Genomic DNA, 17,018 nt, shown 5'->3' with positions numbered 1-17,018 from the left:
GTTCCTCCTCAAAGGCTTCCAATTAGCTGGAGAGTGGAAGGTCCTGGGCTTGGCACCTGTACGTTGTGTCCATTGCACTTAATAAAGGAAACCCCCAACACAGAAACCTTTCCTACTGTTGTTTTCTGAATACCAAGGGAGGTTTTATGGGCCTGAGCTTCAAGCTCCTAAAACCAGTCACTGTATCATTGTTTGTATTAATGTTTGCACTTTTTCTCCCACTCCTTTTTATCCCAGTTTCTGTACCATTACCCTTGATACACTCACCTTTGTTTGCACCACATTACATTGTCTTCTCTTTATTTTTATTACATTATACACTGAGGGAGGGATATTTTATTTGGGGAGCTAAATCCACCGTGACAGACACGGAAGGGAGCCGAGTCTGCGCGTCTGAGAAAAGGGGCTTTCCTTTTCTATCTTCCCCCTCTCATTTCTCAAGTATTTCCTTTTGAAGCATTGCCTTACTCCCCTTGAGGTAACAACAGCATGGTGTATTTAACCTAGCGGGACTCCAAAGAACCAGAGAGGATGTCAAGTGTGAAGACAGAAATCTCACACTGCGGTTTAATGTCATAGAACCTGTTCCCACGGGGGCAAATTCTCTGCACGCGTAAACTGGCCTCGTTCCATTTGAAGTCAATGGAGTCATGACAATTTACGCCAGTTTGGCCCAACGTCTGACTGCTTTTAAACAATCACGAGGGGGAAAAGAAATGCAAACTCATCTAAAATAAAGATAAACACAAAAAGGAGCTACTGATAAGGATATGTAAATTAAAGGGATACTGTCAAGATTAGACAGGATAAATTATAATAATAATTATAATCATTATATTTAATTCTATAATATTTCCAGCTGCTTTGTGCATTTCCTCATTTTTATTTTAAAGATATCACTATATAGAATAGTATGAGGACCAGATCCTCTACAGGTATAAACGGTGATAGCTCCATTGACTTCAATGAGACTTGGCCGTTTACACCCAATAAGGATATAGACCAACAACTTTACATTCCTTTACCCATGTTGCAAAAAATATTTTGTTTAACACCAGTTTTCTGGAAGAAGCACATTGAATTCCACATAGATTGGAAGTAACACAGAAAAACTCAGCTTCCTTACATAAGAACGGCCAGACTGGGTCAGACCAAAGATCCATCTAGCCCAGTATCCTGTCTTCCGACAGTGGCCAATGCCAGGTGCCCCGGAGGGAATGAAAAGAACAGGGAATCATCAAGTATTCCCTCCCATCGCCCATTCCCAGCTTCTTCATCTTTTCGATAAGCTAAACCAATTGAGCGCTCTAAGTCTCACTGCAAAGCATTTTCTCCAGCCGTCGAGTTATTTTCTGCACTTTCCCCAACTGAAATGTTTCATTCTGACAATATCAAAATGGGATGTTTAGACACTTTGGAAACTTTTTTCCCCTCTATGTGCTTTTGTAATGCAAATTCATAATAATTTTCCTTTACACACTATCTAAACCCTGGGCTGACTCTAACTGGCAGTATTGCTTGAAGTGGACCGCTCTGCTCAGAGATTCACGTGTCTGTAGCTCTTTCAGCCTCGTTACTAAAGGCCATGCATTTAGCATGGAAATGCTGTTGCAGTGAGTTATAAATGCACTGGTCTTTCTACCTCCAAAGAACTTCATATGGGTGCTACTGGATCACAAATGAGTTGGGTTGTCTCGAGCGAATCCCTTGTAGGTATTTTTTTGCCCACCTCACAAAACCATGACTCAGTAAGTTGCTCTGAGGATGGATTCCTGCAGAGCCCACATAAAATAACCTGAAGAAGCTGCGAATATAGGAGGTTATGTAAACCGAAATGAAATGTCTCATCCTGGATATTTATAGCTCTGTCTACTTTCCCCTCAAGCTGTTTCAGCACCTCAGGGATGAAACGAACATGAAATCTAATCAGCTCATGGTATTCCCAACATCCAGGAAGTGGAATACCACAAGAAAGCCAAAGCTCATGTTACTTCAGCTCAATAAGTAAATCTCTGAGGAATTAAAAAGTCCTGTGAAAAGTGTAAGCACAATCAGTATAATATATATGAATAATAAACACAAATAGAGAAGGAACCAGCATGATCACCTGATTCTGTTTGTTACTGTGGCTGTATTTCTATCGGTGGTCTTTGAGATGAGGCGTTCAGGTACCAAGAAGCCCAGATAAATACCTATATAGGTCAGATTAGATAGATGCCACTGATCATGACGGTGCTTTGGACTAGAGCTGTGAGAATAATGGATTTTCCGGTTCACTGACAATTCTGAAAAATCAGGAAGAAAAATTATTTAGGGTCAAACTGATATTTTTGTTTAATTTTTAGCAAATTGAAAAGTTAAAAAAAATTAATTTGGGTCAAATGAAGCTTTTTGTTCTGACAAAATTGAAATGTTTCATTTTGATTTTGACCATCTTAAAATGTTTTTGATATTTTCTTTTAAATAAAATCAAAGGAAATTTTGAAATGCAAAGTTGGTGTGAATTGAAAAATCAAAACATTTCAATTTTTTCAGGGTTTTTTCAGGGTGGGTGGGTGTTTGAGTGAAGCTATTTCGCAAAACCAACATAACTTAACAACATGTTTTGGTGTTGCCAGATCTGCATTTTTTTTTTTTGGCCAAAAAATAGTTTTGGACAAAAAATGTCACCTAGCTCTCCTTTGACACCTATGTGGACATTGGCCCAGAGAGACACAATCACAATTGAGCGACTGTTTTATTTCCTCTGTGAGAGGACACTGAGGATAATAATTGGGCACCAGACTGTAATAGAATCATCGAATTATCAAAATGTAGGACAGGAATGCACCTCAGTAGATCATCTAGCCCCAGCCCTGAGATAAGACTAAGTATTCTCTTGACCCTCCCTGAGAGGTGTTTGTCTAACCTTTTCTTAAAATCCGACAATGACAGAGATTCCACAACCTTCTGAGGTAATTTGTTCTGGTACTTAACTACTCTTGCCACTAGGAATTTTCCCCTAATGTCTAAGCTAAATATCCCCTGCTGCAATTTAAGCTCATTACTTCTTGTCCTGTCCTCAGTGAATAAGAACAATTTATCACCCTCCTTTTTATAATAAACTTTTACCTACTTGAAGACGATCATGCCCCCGCCACAGGCTTCTCTTCTCCAGACTAAACAAACCCAATATTTTCAATCTTTCTGCACAGGTCATGTTTTCTAGACCTTTAATAATTTTTGTTGCCCTCCTCTGGACTGTCTCCAATTTCTCCACATCTTTCCCAAAGTGTGGTGCCTAGAACTGGACACAATACTCCCATTGAAGCCTTAGCAGTGCTGAGTAGAGTGGAAGAATTACTTCTCATGTCTTGCTTACAACACTCCTGCTAATACGTCCCATAATGATGTTCACTTTTTTTTTGCAACGGTATTAAATTGTTGACTCATATTTAGTTTGCAATCCACTATCATCACAAGATCTTTTTCTGCAGTACTCCTTCCTAGGCCATCATTTCATTTTGTATTTGCGCAGTTGATTATGCCTTCCAAAGTGTAGTATTTTGTATTTGTACTTATTGAATTTCTTCCTATTTATTTCAGACTGTTTCTCCAGTTTGCCAAGGTCATTTTGAATTCTAATCCTGCCTTGCAAAGTGCTTGCAACCCCTCCCAGTGTGGACTGCAACATCTTCTCTTGGAAATTGGCCATGCCCCAGTTGTCTGCGCCTGTATCTTCACCAAATGTGCAGTGTGCTCTATCCCCAAACCCACTAGGAATCTTACATGTCTGCCCGCTGACTTATCAATGTTTCTCACGGGGAAGACAAATCACTTGGGCTCTTTAGTCTGCTCTAGCCTGCAATTACATTTCTGAGTACAATTCAAGGTGTTGGTTTGCGCCTGCAAAGCCTTTAATGATTTGGTCCCTGGCTACCTTTGAGATCTTCTCGCTCCCAGAGCTCTTCTCAGACAGCTGGGATTAGTCAAGGGGCCTGAGCTGACTGAGACTCCACATTTAACTGCCTCCAGGGGCTAGGCCAAGTCATTTCCTCATCTATTTTGAGAATCCCAAGATGGCTAATCTTCAGGATGAGTTGCAAGGCTACTGGGTGAGGAATGAGGTGCTGCACTGGACTCCGAACTGTGCTGGTGGGGGTGACATGGGCTACCGCAGGCCAAGTCTAAAGCCCTCCAACAACGGATGACTTGCAAACATCAGGGAGGACAGAGAAATAATACAAAGAGTCTTAAAGCTATTGGAAGCATGGATGGAAAATGACAAGATAAGACTCATCTTTGAAAAATACCAGTTAACACAGGGGAAGGAAGAATAATCCAGATCATATGTACAGAGTGGGGCATAGGGAAGGAAGCTTAAAGTCAGGATGCTGAAAGCATCATACAGCTGATTGTGGACAGTAAATTAGATATGTGTGTGGAATGTCAAACGACTGCAAAAAGGATCAATGCAGTTTTAGATGATATATGCAAAAGCATCGTATCACACAGCAGGGAGGTACGGATTCCTCTCCAGCTCATGCTGGTGTGATTGCATCTAGAATATTGAGCTTCACTTCTGGACTCTGCATTAGGGGGAGGATAGCTCAGTGGTTTGAGCATTAGCCTGCTAAATCCAGAGTTGTAAGTTCAATTCTTGAGGGGGCCATTTAGGGATCTGGGGCAAAAATCTTTCTGGGGATTGGTCCTGCTTTGAGCAGGGGGTTGGACTAGATGATCTCCTAACCAACCCTGGTATTCTATGATTACCTACAAGATATTGCTGAAAGTGTTCAGAGAAGACCAACAAAAGGCTTAGGGGACTGAAAGGATTCTAATAATAATCTCGAGGTGCTGTACAAACATATACAAAGGCACAGCCTCTGTTCTGAAGAGCTTTCACCCTGCTTGGCTAAGTGATAATTACCTGGGGACATGATAATTATGTGAAGGGTAGGGCTAGCTCCAGGGTTTTGGCCGCCCCCAAGCAGCCAAAAAAAAAAAAAAAAAGCCACGATCGCGATCTGCGGCGGCAATTCGGCGGAAGGTTCTTCGCTCCGAGCGGGAGTGAGGGACCGTCTGCCGAATAGCTGGACCTGCCGCCCCTCTCCGGAGTGGCCGCCCCAACCACCTGCTTGCCAGGCTGGTGCCTGGAGCCGGCCCTGGTGAAGGGTATTAAGACACCCAGGAAGAAAAAGGAATTGCCCCGGAACTGGTCATCCAACTGCAAGGGATGGGGTGAAACAAAGAAAGGAAAGCTGTAGCTTGAATATAATCATAAACTCCTTGTTGGTGAAATGCATAAGGCTGCCAAGTGTTTTCCCAGGAGAAGTGGGGGATCCCTAATGCTTGGCACAGTTAAACTGGACTGGGCTAACTGCTAGAAAATGTTCTGTGGGGAACAATCCTGAAGTGGCAGGTAGAGGGACTAGATAAGTCATTTCCCACCCCTAACTCCTACAATTCTGAGTGTTGCCAGAGCAGTGTGAGCCTAGAACGGAAAGTCTAGGTCTTCTCAGTATTGCAATATGCACAATTCATATAGTAGTGTCATCATGCGTAGCACTAGTAGTCCTCTGGCACTGAGTTAGATGCACTCCAAAAAGGATGTCTAAAATAAAACACTTAAGAAGAGCAAGAATAACCTTTGCACAGGGAGCTGATGCAATGACCATTCCTCAGTTACAAGCATGGCCCATTTCTGAAATACCCTTAAAAACCAGCCTTGCCACCCTGCTGCCAACTGTGGTCCAACGGAATGAACCCGCCGCATAACTGCTTGCTAGCTTGTGAAAATATGGAAACACTTCACATACAATATCTCACTGTTGATCCCTTGTTGCTGCTGCCATACATTATTCTGCAAGATAAATCTTCTTGGCTGAAATGAGTCACTTACAGAAAAGAGTCCTTTTTCCATCCTCCCCCTCTATATGTTTGTTCGTAAGTTTCCGAATGTACCCAGGACCTCAGCAAAGCCAGTCTGCAATGTGGTTATGACCATAGGCAGAAAAATGACTGCAAAAAATGACACTGTACAGCTCTCGATTTATATCCTCTCAATCATTTCCAGATCTAGTGTGCTCGCCTTGCAAATCAAAAGGAGGATCTTCTCAATTGCCAATGTCATAAAATCTTAAGAACATGAGAACGGCTATATGGGTCAGACCAATAGCCAGCTAGCCCAGTATCCTGTTTTCTGACATTGCCCAATACCAGATGTTTCAGAGGGAATGAGCAGAACAGGACAATTTTCAGTGATCCATCCCCTGTTGTCCAGTCCCAGCTTCTGGCTGTTGAATTTTGAGGGACACCAGGAGCATGGGGTTGCATCCCTGACCACCTTAGCTAAAGGCCATTGATGGGTCTATCCTCCATGATCTTATCTAATCCTTTTTGAAACCAGTTATACTTCTGGCCTTCACAACATTCCAAAACAAGCCAGGATTTGAAAACTATTTTGTTCTGTTCTGTTTCGTTCTGTTTCCTACTTGGTTACCGGTAAAGAAGAACGCTGCAAATATTTTCCCTCTAATATTCACTGAAATTTTTAAACAACATTTGCTTTAGCCACATTCATGACCCTCCTCCTTCACTTTCCACGAATGCCTGAATTGTGCGGGCACAAATCTCGATGGAAAAGGAATTTCAGAGTTGTATTTGTGAGTATTGGTGGACTTTCGATTCGCCCGTGTCAGTATTTGTGCTGGAAGTGACTGAACATTCACCCAAACGGGGAACAGAAGCCGCACCATCTGACTTATCTGAGCAATCACAACTAATCAAGACAACTCAACTAGTGAATATCAAACAGTAAATATTTACAGGGAACTGATCACCATCAATCCACACAGTTAAAAAGATTGACCCAACATTTTCCAATAATGAATAAATGGAGTGGGTATTCACCCACAAAAGCTTATGCTCCAATACATCTGTTAGTCTATAAGGTGCCACAGGACTCTCTGTTGCTTTTTACAGATCCAGACTAACACGGCTACCGCTCTGATATTTGCCAGATTGTACGCTGTGTATTTTTCACTCAGCTTTACCAGTAATAAAGATTCTGCATGAGAACTTGGCAGAGGAGTCTATTGATAATGTGTGAATCTTGCTCGCTATCCTGTAGCTGTACTGGCATTTCTGTGCTAACTGGATTCACAACTTGTTCTGGTCAGGATAATCAGCTAAACGAAAGTCACACATGCACTTGTAACTGGTTTATAAGAAAGTGTCACTCTGACATAATTATTCATCTGAACATAAACGCCCTTTAAAAGAACAGAGGTGACCTTAGCTCCTGAATACTGTCCCAGCTGATCTACTGCTTTTATGTAGAGTTTGTCTCAAACGCAAGCCCTAGATCTAGGTACATGTTTGGTTAGGATTTGCAGCAGAGATCTGCCTTCACACCCCAAGTTCAGATCTCAAGTTTGGAAGAGCTTGGAACCTGGGTTTTGAGTCATCCTCATCTTTTCACTCTGCACTGCAATTTGTGGTGTAGTAAGGGACCCGGAGAACATGAAAAGTACTCTGTGGAGCAACGTTCAGGATCTTTCCCTGCTATCCTGAGCCCCCAGATCTTACCTTTTCATTTTGCTGTTTAAAAAAGCAGTGATTTTATTCAGAAACCCACTCTGGACTTTTTGGTCCTAGCCAGCTATCATCCCCCGCCAACGCTTCAGTTCCTGAGCAAGCTTTTGGAGAAACTAGCCAAAGTCAACTTCAAGCTCATCTAATTGACCCAGCACCATGTGGAATCAGGCCAGGACATGGAACTGAAAACATGTTAGAGGACATTTTCAAATGAAAAAGAGTCCCATTCAATTACATCATGTAATGGCAGACAGCTAAAAAGTGACCATTTTTAAGTGCTTATATACCAACGCTAGAAGTCTAAATAATAAGATGGGTGAACTAGAGCGCCTCGTATTAAATGAGGAGATTGATATCACAGGCGTCACAGAAACTTGGTGGAATGAAGATAATCAATGGGACACAATAATACACAGGTACAAAATAAATCAGAAGGTCAGAACAGGTCGTGCTGGTGGGGGAGTGGCACTATATGTGAACGAAAGCCTAGAATCAAATGAAGTAAAAATATTAAATGAACCAAACTGTCCCATAGAACCTCTGCGGATAGTAATTCCATGCTCTAATAATAAGAATATAGCGGTAGGGATATACTACCAACCACCTGACCAGGATGGTGATGGTGACTGTGAAATTCTCAGGGAGATTGGAGAGGTTATAAAAATAAAAAACTCAATAATAGCGGGGGATTTCAAATATTCCCATATTGACCGGGTACCTGTCACCTCAGGACAGGATGCAGAGATAAAGTTTCTTCACACCTTAAAGGACAGCTTCTTGGAGCAGCTAGTCCTGGAACCCACAAGAGGAGAAGCAACTATTGATTTAGTTCTAAGGGGAGCACAGGATCTGGTCCAAGAGGTGAATATAGCTGGATTGTTTGGTAATAGTGACCATAATATAATTAAATTTAACATCCCTGTGGCGGGGAAAACACCACAACAGCCCAACATGGTGTTTAATTTCAGAAAGGGGACTACACAAAAATGAAGAAGTTAGTTAAACAGAAATTAAAAGGTACAGCACCGAAAGTGAAATCCCTGCAAGCTGCATGGAAACTTTTTAAAGACACCATACTAGTGGCTCAACTTAAATGTATCCCCCAAATTAAAAAACATAGTAAGAGAACCAAAAAAGTACCACTAAACAACAAATTAAAAGAAGCAGTGAGAGGCAAAAAGGCATCCTTTAAAAAGTGGAAGTTAAATCCTAGTGAGGAAAATAGAAAGGAGCATAAACTCTGGCAAGTGAAATGCAAAAATATAATTAAGAAGACCAAAAAAGAATTTGAAGAACTGCTAACCAAAGCATCAAAAAGTTAATAGCAAAATAAAACAAGTACATCAGAAGCAGGAAGCCTGCTAAACAACCAGTGGGGCCCCTGGACGATTGAGATGCCAAAGGAGCACTCAAAGACAATAAGGCCATTGCGGAGAAACTAAATTAATTCTTTGCATCAGTCTTCATGGCTGAGCCATTCTTTTTAGGTGACAGATCTGAGGAACTATCCCAGATTGTGGTGTCATTAGAAGAGGTTTTGGAACAAATTGATAAATTAAACAGTAATAAGTCACCAGGACCAGCGGGTATTCACCCAGGAGTTCTGAAGGAACTCAAATGTGAAATTGCAGAAATATTAACTGTGGTTTGTAATCTATCATTTAAATCAGCTTCTGTACCAGATGACTGGAGGATAGCTAATGTGACGCCAATTTTTTAAAAGGGCTCCAGAGGTGATCCTGACAATTACAGGCCAGTAAGCCTGACTTCAGTATCGGGCAAACTGGTTGAAACTATAGTAAAGAACAGAATTGTCAGAAACATAGATGAACGTAATTTGTTCGAGAAGAGTCAACATGGTTTTTGTAAAGAGAAATCATGCCTCACAAATCAACTAGAATTCTTTGAGGGGGGTCAACAAGCATGTGGACAAGGGGGATCCAGTGGATATAGTGTACTTAGATTTTCAAAAAGCCTTTGACAAAGTCCCTCACCAAAGGCTCTTAAGCAAAGTAAGCAGACAGGGATAAGAGGGAAGGTCCTCTCATGGATTGGTAACTGTTTAAAAGATAGAAATAAATGGTCAGTTTTCAAAATGGAAATAGGCAAATAGTGGTGTCCCCCAGGGGTCTGTACTGGGACCAGTCAGATTCAACATATTCATACATGATCTGGAAAAAGGGGTAAACAGTGAGGTGGCAACATTTGCAGATGATACAAAACTACTCAAGTTCCAGGCAGACTGTGAAGAGTTACAAAGGGATCTCACAAAACTGGGTGACTGGGCAACAAAATGGCAGATGAAATTCAGTGTTGCTAAATGCAAAGTAATGCACATTGGAAAACATAATCCCAACTGTACATATAAAATGCTGGGGTCGAAATTAGCTGTTCCCACTCAAGAAAGAGATCATGGAGTCATTGTGGATAGTTCTCTGAAAACATCCACTCAGTGTGCAGCGGCAGTCAAAAAAACTAACAGAATGTTCGGAACATTAAGTTAAGGATAGATAGTAAGACCGAAAATATCATATTGCCTCTATATAAATCCATGGCATGCCCAAATCTTGAATATTGTCTGCAGATGTGCTCACCCCATCTCAAAAAAGATATATTGGAATTGGAAAAGGTTCAGAAAAGGGCAACAAAAATGATTTAGGGGTATGGAACAGCTTCCGTATGAGGAGAGATTTAAAAGATTAGGACTTTTCGCATTGAAGGAGAGATGACTGCGGGGGGGAGAGATGATAGAGGTCTATAAAATCATGACTGGTGTGGAGAAAGTAAATAAGGAAGTGTTATTTACTCCTTCTCATAACACAAGATCTAGGGGTCATAAAATGAATAGGCACCAGATTTAAGACAAATAGAAGTATTTCTTCACACAACGCAGAGTTAACCCGTGGAACTCCTTGCCAGAGGATGTTGTGAAGGCCAAAACTATAACAGGGTTCAAAAAAGAACTAGATAAGTTCATGGAGGATTGGTCCATCAATGGCTATTAGCCAGGATGGGCAGGGATGGTGTCCTTAGCCTTTGTTTGCCAGAAGCTGGGAATGGGCGACAGGGGATGGATCACTTGATGATTCCCTATTCTGTTCATTCCTCCTGGGGCACCTGGCACTGGCCACTGTCAGAAGACAGAATACTGGGCTAGATGGACCTTTGGTCTGACCCAGTATGGACGTTCTTATGACCTGATGGATGATCTCCTGTGGTCAATGTGCAGAGGGCAGAAATTCATTCTTCTTTTCCTGGACCTTTCTGCAGTATTCAACAATGTCAGCCATGATATACTGCTGTCCTGCCTAAGAGAGGTAGCAGGGGTCCCACAGAATGCATTAAAATGGTTTGAGTCCTCCTTGGATGGATGCACTCAAGGAGTAGTGATGGGAAACTGTACCTCCACTGCTAGACCCCTCACTTGCGGAGTCCCACAAGAATGAACTCTCTTTCCAGTTCTATTCAACATCTATACACAGTCCCTAGGTGATGGAGTCAGACAACTCAGACTCGAGTGCCAGCAATAAGCAGATGACACACAGCTCTACCTATCCTTCGCCACATAAAACCACACCACTATCACCAAGATGGCTCTGTACTTGGAAGAGATCAGCTCATGGATGAAAAACAGTTGGTTGAAGCTGAACCCAAGCAAGACAGAGGTGGTGATGGCCGGCAGAGGAAAGCACTTTGAAGAATCTGAAGCCACGGTGCTGTCTCCTTTGGTTGAAAGTTCACACGCACAATTGGTTAATTCAATCCATAACAAAGGAATGCTGTTGAATTCTTCATCATCATTAAGTTCTCACATAGCAACATCCGTGAGTAACACTTATTTGCTTAGCTAAGAAACTATTCCATTCTGACAGATGATAGCCTCAGTTAGTCATGCCTTCATGCCTTCATGGATGGACTAGAGCAATGCAAAATACCCGGGCATGACTCCAAGTGCTTTATAACGCTGCAGAACAGGCTACCATGAGTAAATCACACCTGGCCTCTGCTCTCTGCACTGGCTTCCCATAGAACTTCGAATCAGGTTCAAGGTGTTGATCCTTATCTTCAAAGTTCTGGACCAAGGGTATCTATAGGGGATGAAGACCATGGTTGACAATTTCCCTCCTCTGGGATTATGGAACACTATACTAAGAGAAAAGCTCATCTGTGCAGGTGACCGGGCTTGCTTGGAGACCAGTCCAAGGCTGTGGAATGAAGTCCCCCAGTAACTAAAGTCTACTGCACAGCTAACTTCCTTCCACTCCAAGTGCAAGGTGCATTTCAGTGCTTCCCGCATACACATCTCCCTCGTGGCTAGGGTGAAGGAACAAACACGTGACAGACGGTAGTCACGTTACTTAAGGCACTACTAGAAGGCAGTCAGAAACTGTGAGGTTAAGCACAGTCTAAGAATCTACATAGAATAGAACAGAATGGAATGAGATGAACAAGATAATTATTGCAAAGCATCTAATGCTTGGTACAGCAAAATAAATGCCATGAAAAGCCACCATACCCCATGCACTCAGCCCAGAACATCAAAGAAACAGGGGACAAGAGCAAACTAAATAATCATCAGAAAAACACCACCCGCAAACAAAAGAACCAAGCCCCTACAGCAGCGATCCAAAGGAAGAACTGATGCAAAATGTAAGTGTGGAAAAAGTAGAGCCCTGTAAGTCATCAAATGGTCTTTGCTCAGTGGCATTTGGTGGAGGAAGGGGGAACCTTGGAAGCAAAGAGGGACTGAGGAGCTAGTGTTCACATCTGGTTTTGGGGTCTAGAGATTGGTTTTGAGGTGTCGAGAGTGAGAGTTTCAGATTTGGATTCAATGGCTAGAGATGGCCAGAAAACAGATTTTTCTTCTGCCAAAAAAAGTCAAGATTGTGAAAAAAAAAAATCATCCCAAATCAGGCTGAAAAGCCAAAAATTAGAATGTTTTTGCAAAATGGAATTCAGAAAAAATTGTTTCCAGTCAAATCAAAACATTCCATTCAGATACATTCAAAATATTTTGTTTAAATTTGGACCCTAATTTACATTTTTTTTAATTAAAAAAATTATATATATATATATATATATATATATTGGAAATCGAAACCAACCTTGAAATGAAAAATCAAAACATTTCATTCTGAAAATGTCAAAATGGACCACTTTTACATTTTCAGATTTTTCCCCCCAATATTTTTCTAAACAAAATATCATTGAAATTGACACAATTTGGTGCAATTTTTTTGGTTACCTCAAAAGAGCATCTTTTGGACACAAAAGCTGTTTCAACAAAAATTGTCCAACTGATTTTATTCATGACCCAGATTTATGAGAGGCTCCTAAAACCATTTATCCTTGTGAGATTTCAACAACACATAAAGGGCCTGATCCAACAGGTTATTGGGCCTGGTCTCGCTCCACATATTTCCTGTGACCAGACTGTGATTTTTACAGATATGTTCTCCGTTCAGGATTGAGGCACAGGAATTTTGTATGAATACATTTCGGTTCATGGCACACTTGCGACCTGCTTGCTGTGAGTATTGCATAGTCATGATTTGATGTTCAAGCGGTGGGATTAGTCCCTTGAGTTGCACATTTGTGGTTCCCTTACAAATGTTTCATGAGGGCTGTGAAAGCCTGTCCAGTGTGAATCTTTCTACAAATATTCAAGGGGGATTTGTGAAATTTTGCTTGTCGTGAAGATTCCAGATTACAGGGGAAAAAACCCCATTGCTCATGAGACAACTAGCACTGACCCTTCAGGGTTCTGAGGTTACCACTCTAGGTTCTCCTTCCCTAATTGAAAAATGCACCTCCATCACTACTGCAGGCTTATCATTCTCACCCAGGGGCCCAGGAGGTTTAGCACTGGTGGACGTGCCCACATTCACGTCGCTACACCAATGCAAACTTCCCTAGCTCACCATGGAACTTGGCCAATGTAGTAGTTTGTTGTATCAGCCCAACATCAGCGTGCACCGCACCTGAACCCGGGGCAGGGCAGACTGGCGGGGCCGGCCAGGATGTCAGTAGCTGCAGTTCCTCTATAAGGCTGGGAATTGGCTGATACAAGCCGGGGAGCAATGAGTGACTGTGCATTTGAGAAAGAACAGGCTTTGTCTGGTCCTGAAATGGGAAGTTCAACCAGATCAGATCTTGCAGTTTCAGATTACCAGCGGGTGGCTCCAAGCGCGTACATAGCCTGCAGCCTCCTGAAATAGCACCAGCAGCATGCCTGCGCTGAGCAGGCCTGGGTGGCATTTAGCAGCGGGGCTGCCGCTAAGTGCCAAAAAGGGAAGAAAAAGGAGATGCCCCCAGATAAAGACACCGCAGTCTGCCCCGCTCCTGCAGGGCTGAGTCCCCTCCAAGCAGTGCAGAGCGTATGTGAGGCGATGGAGAATCAATGACAAGATGCAATGCATCGTGAGCTGAGCCAATTCCTGTGGTTAGCAGACTCTGCCCCCCACGCACACAACTGAACCTAAAGCTCTTATGCCGTGAAGGAGCTTAAATACTTTGTCACCACCCTGATCGCTTACAAGAACACGATTATTGGCCTAATGCTTTAATCTTCCCATTGTCTTTAAAAGCTTTTGTAGTCACAAAAGATTGTCTGTCTCAAGGGCTTGTCTTCATTTGTGGTGGTGGGTGGGGATGGGGGAAGTGGGGGGAGGGATGGCAAGCTGCCAGGTTTTCAAAGGCGGCGGAAGCCGTTTTACTGTGGCAGGGAGGCCATGAGTCAGCAAAGTCTCCCAAGCCACAGAATGCGCCCCTGCTTGTCTACAATTACAAAGGCAACATAATTAAAGCATAAGCTTAGCCCTCCGGACACTGCCCTTTTGTCTCTGCGGAATAAGGATACATTGTTGAGCTCTGTCCAGTTCTTATCTCAGTAATGTGCTGTTTTGTTCTGGCCGTGAGCTGACACTTGAGTAAGCTTCCCCCGGCCCCCATGTCCTTACCCGCAACATCCCCAACCCGTCCCATCCTGGATACCACCCACTCAATGTACCTATGTCTGACCTGCAGCACGCCCCCTGCTCTTTCTGTCCTGGTCCCCAAACTCCTCTGTCTTGATCCGCAGCAGCCACCTGCTATTTCAGTCCTGGGCTGGTGCATGGCAAGGCACCTTAATCCTGACCTGCAGCACCTTCCCCTGTTCCACTGCTCAGCGTCCAGCTCAGTGCTCCTAATCCACACTACCCATTGCTCTTCTGACCCTGGGCCCTATAGGCACTGACTCCGTGGGGGCTTCGGGGCTCGAGCACTCACCAAAAAAAAAATAGGAGTTACTCAGCACTCACGAGCCACCAGTAGGTGGCAGGAGCACGTACATGGCGGACAGTAAAACCAGAAGGCGGAAAGCACCCACCGGGAAAAAAAGGTTCTGCCAATACTGTGGATATGGAGAAAGCGATGGACATGCTAGATCTTGACTTCAGCAAAGCTTTTGATATGGTCTCCCACAGTATTCTTGCCAGCAAGATAAAGAAGTATGGATTGGATGAATGGACTATAAGGTGGATAGAAAGCTGGCTAGATTGTCAGGCTCAACGGGTAGCGATCAACGGCTTGATGTCTAGCTGGCAGCCGGTATCAAGCAGAGTGCCCCATGGGTTGGTCCTGGGGCTGGTTTTGTTCAACGTCTTCATTAATGATCTGGATGAAGGGATGGATACACCCTCAGCAAGTTTGCGGATGACACTAAGCTGGCAGAGAGGTAGATACTCTGGAGGGTAGGAATAGGGTCCAGAGGGACCTAGACAAATTGGAGGATTGAGCCAAAATAAATCTGATGAGGTTCAACAAGGACAAGTGCAGAGTCCTGCACTTAAGACAGAAGAATCCCATGCACTGCTACAGGCTGGGGACTGATTGGCTAAGCAGCAGTTCTGCAGAAAAAGACCTTTGGATTACAGTGGACAAGAAGCTGGATATGAGTCAACAGTGTGCCCTTGTTGCCAAGAAGGCTAATGGCATATTGGGCTGCATTAGTAGGAGCATTGCCAGCAGATCCAGGGAAGTGATTATTCCCCTCTATTCAGCATTGGTGAGGCCACATCTGGAATCCAGTTTTGGGGCCCCCCACTACAGAGAGGATGTGGACAAATTGGAGAGTCCAGCAGAGGGCAACGAAGATGATCAGGGGGCTGGGGCGCATGGCTTATGAGGAGAGGCTAGGGGAACTGGGCTTATTTATTCTGCAGAAGAGAAGAGTGAGGGGGGATTTGATAGCAGCCTTCAACTACCTGAAGGGGGGTTCCAAAGAAGATGGAGCTCGGCTGTTCTCAGTGGTGGCAGATGACAGAACAAGGAGCAATGGTCTCAAGTTGCAGTGGGGAAGGTCTAGGTTGGATATTAGGAAAAACTATTTCATTAGGAGGGTGGTGAAACACTGGAATGGGTTCCCTAGGGAAGTGGTGGAATCTCCATCCTTAGAGGTTTCTAACCCCGGCTTGACAAAGCCCTGGCTGGGATGATTTAGTTGGTGTTGGTCCTGCTTTGAGCAGGAGATTGGACTAATGACCTCCTGAAGTCTCTTCCAATCCTAATCTTCTGTGGTTCTATGGTTCTATGACCTGCCACCCATCACCACCCTTCTGCTTGTCTTGTTCTCTGTCATGTCAGAGACCTGAAGAAGAGCTTTTTGTGGCACAAAAGTTTGACTCTTTCTTGATCCAGTAAAAGACATGACCTCACCCATCTTGTCTCTCTTCTGTCAGATACTGTCCTACTGGATCTTCGTGTGTTTTTTTTTTTATGACGTCAGCAAGTGGACTGCTGTATGATCCTAAATAATTTTCAGTCGCAAATGAGGACTGAGCACAGACAAAAGGCCATGAAGGTTCTGGAATATCAGGAGATCAAGGTGGAGTTGCTTTGGCATAGATCTGTAGCTGAAACAAGTACATCGTATGGGTCGGTTTTGCCGGTATGATCAGTTCCCCATTTTCAGGCACTCTGAATTTACTTGCCAGGTTGTAGAAGAGGAAATAAAATCCGTTTATGAATTGCTTCAGGGTGGGCCAGCAATAGACTCAAGGGGCTTGTCTACACAGCAAAAAAATAGCAATGTAGCTATTTGGGTTTGGGCTGGATTCTAGGCTCGGAGACCCTCCCCGGGTTTCAGAGCCCGGTCTGCAGTGCAAGCCCAAACGTGTACATTGCTATTTTTAGCCCTCCAGGGCGAACCCCACAAGCCCCAAGCAATTGACAGAGGCTCTGAGACTTGCTGCCGCAGGTCTTTTTTTGCTGTGTGGACGTCCCCTCAGGAGCTGACTTGGAGAGACAGCTCCCTTCAGACCAAAACAGAAAGTCATCAAAGCTTTAGAAAAGGTGAGATGATGCTAAGGAAGCCCCAGTACAGATGATAGGGAGGAAACTTGCCACGTGGTTAAAGCAGGGAAGTGGGACTCAAGATTTCTGGGTTCTATTCCTAACCT

Source organism: Trachemys scripta, chromosome 11 (assembly GCF_013100865.1).
Source record: "Trachemys scripta elegans isolate TJP31775 chromosome 11, CAS_Tse_1.0, whole genome shotgun sequence".
Lineage (NCBI taxonomy): Eukaryota > Metazoa > Chordata > Testudines > Emydidae > Trachemys > Trachemys scripta.
The sequence above is the reverse complement of the archived record's forward strand: the minus strand, read 5'-3'. Positions refer to the sequence as shown.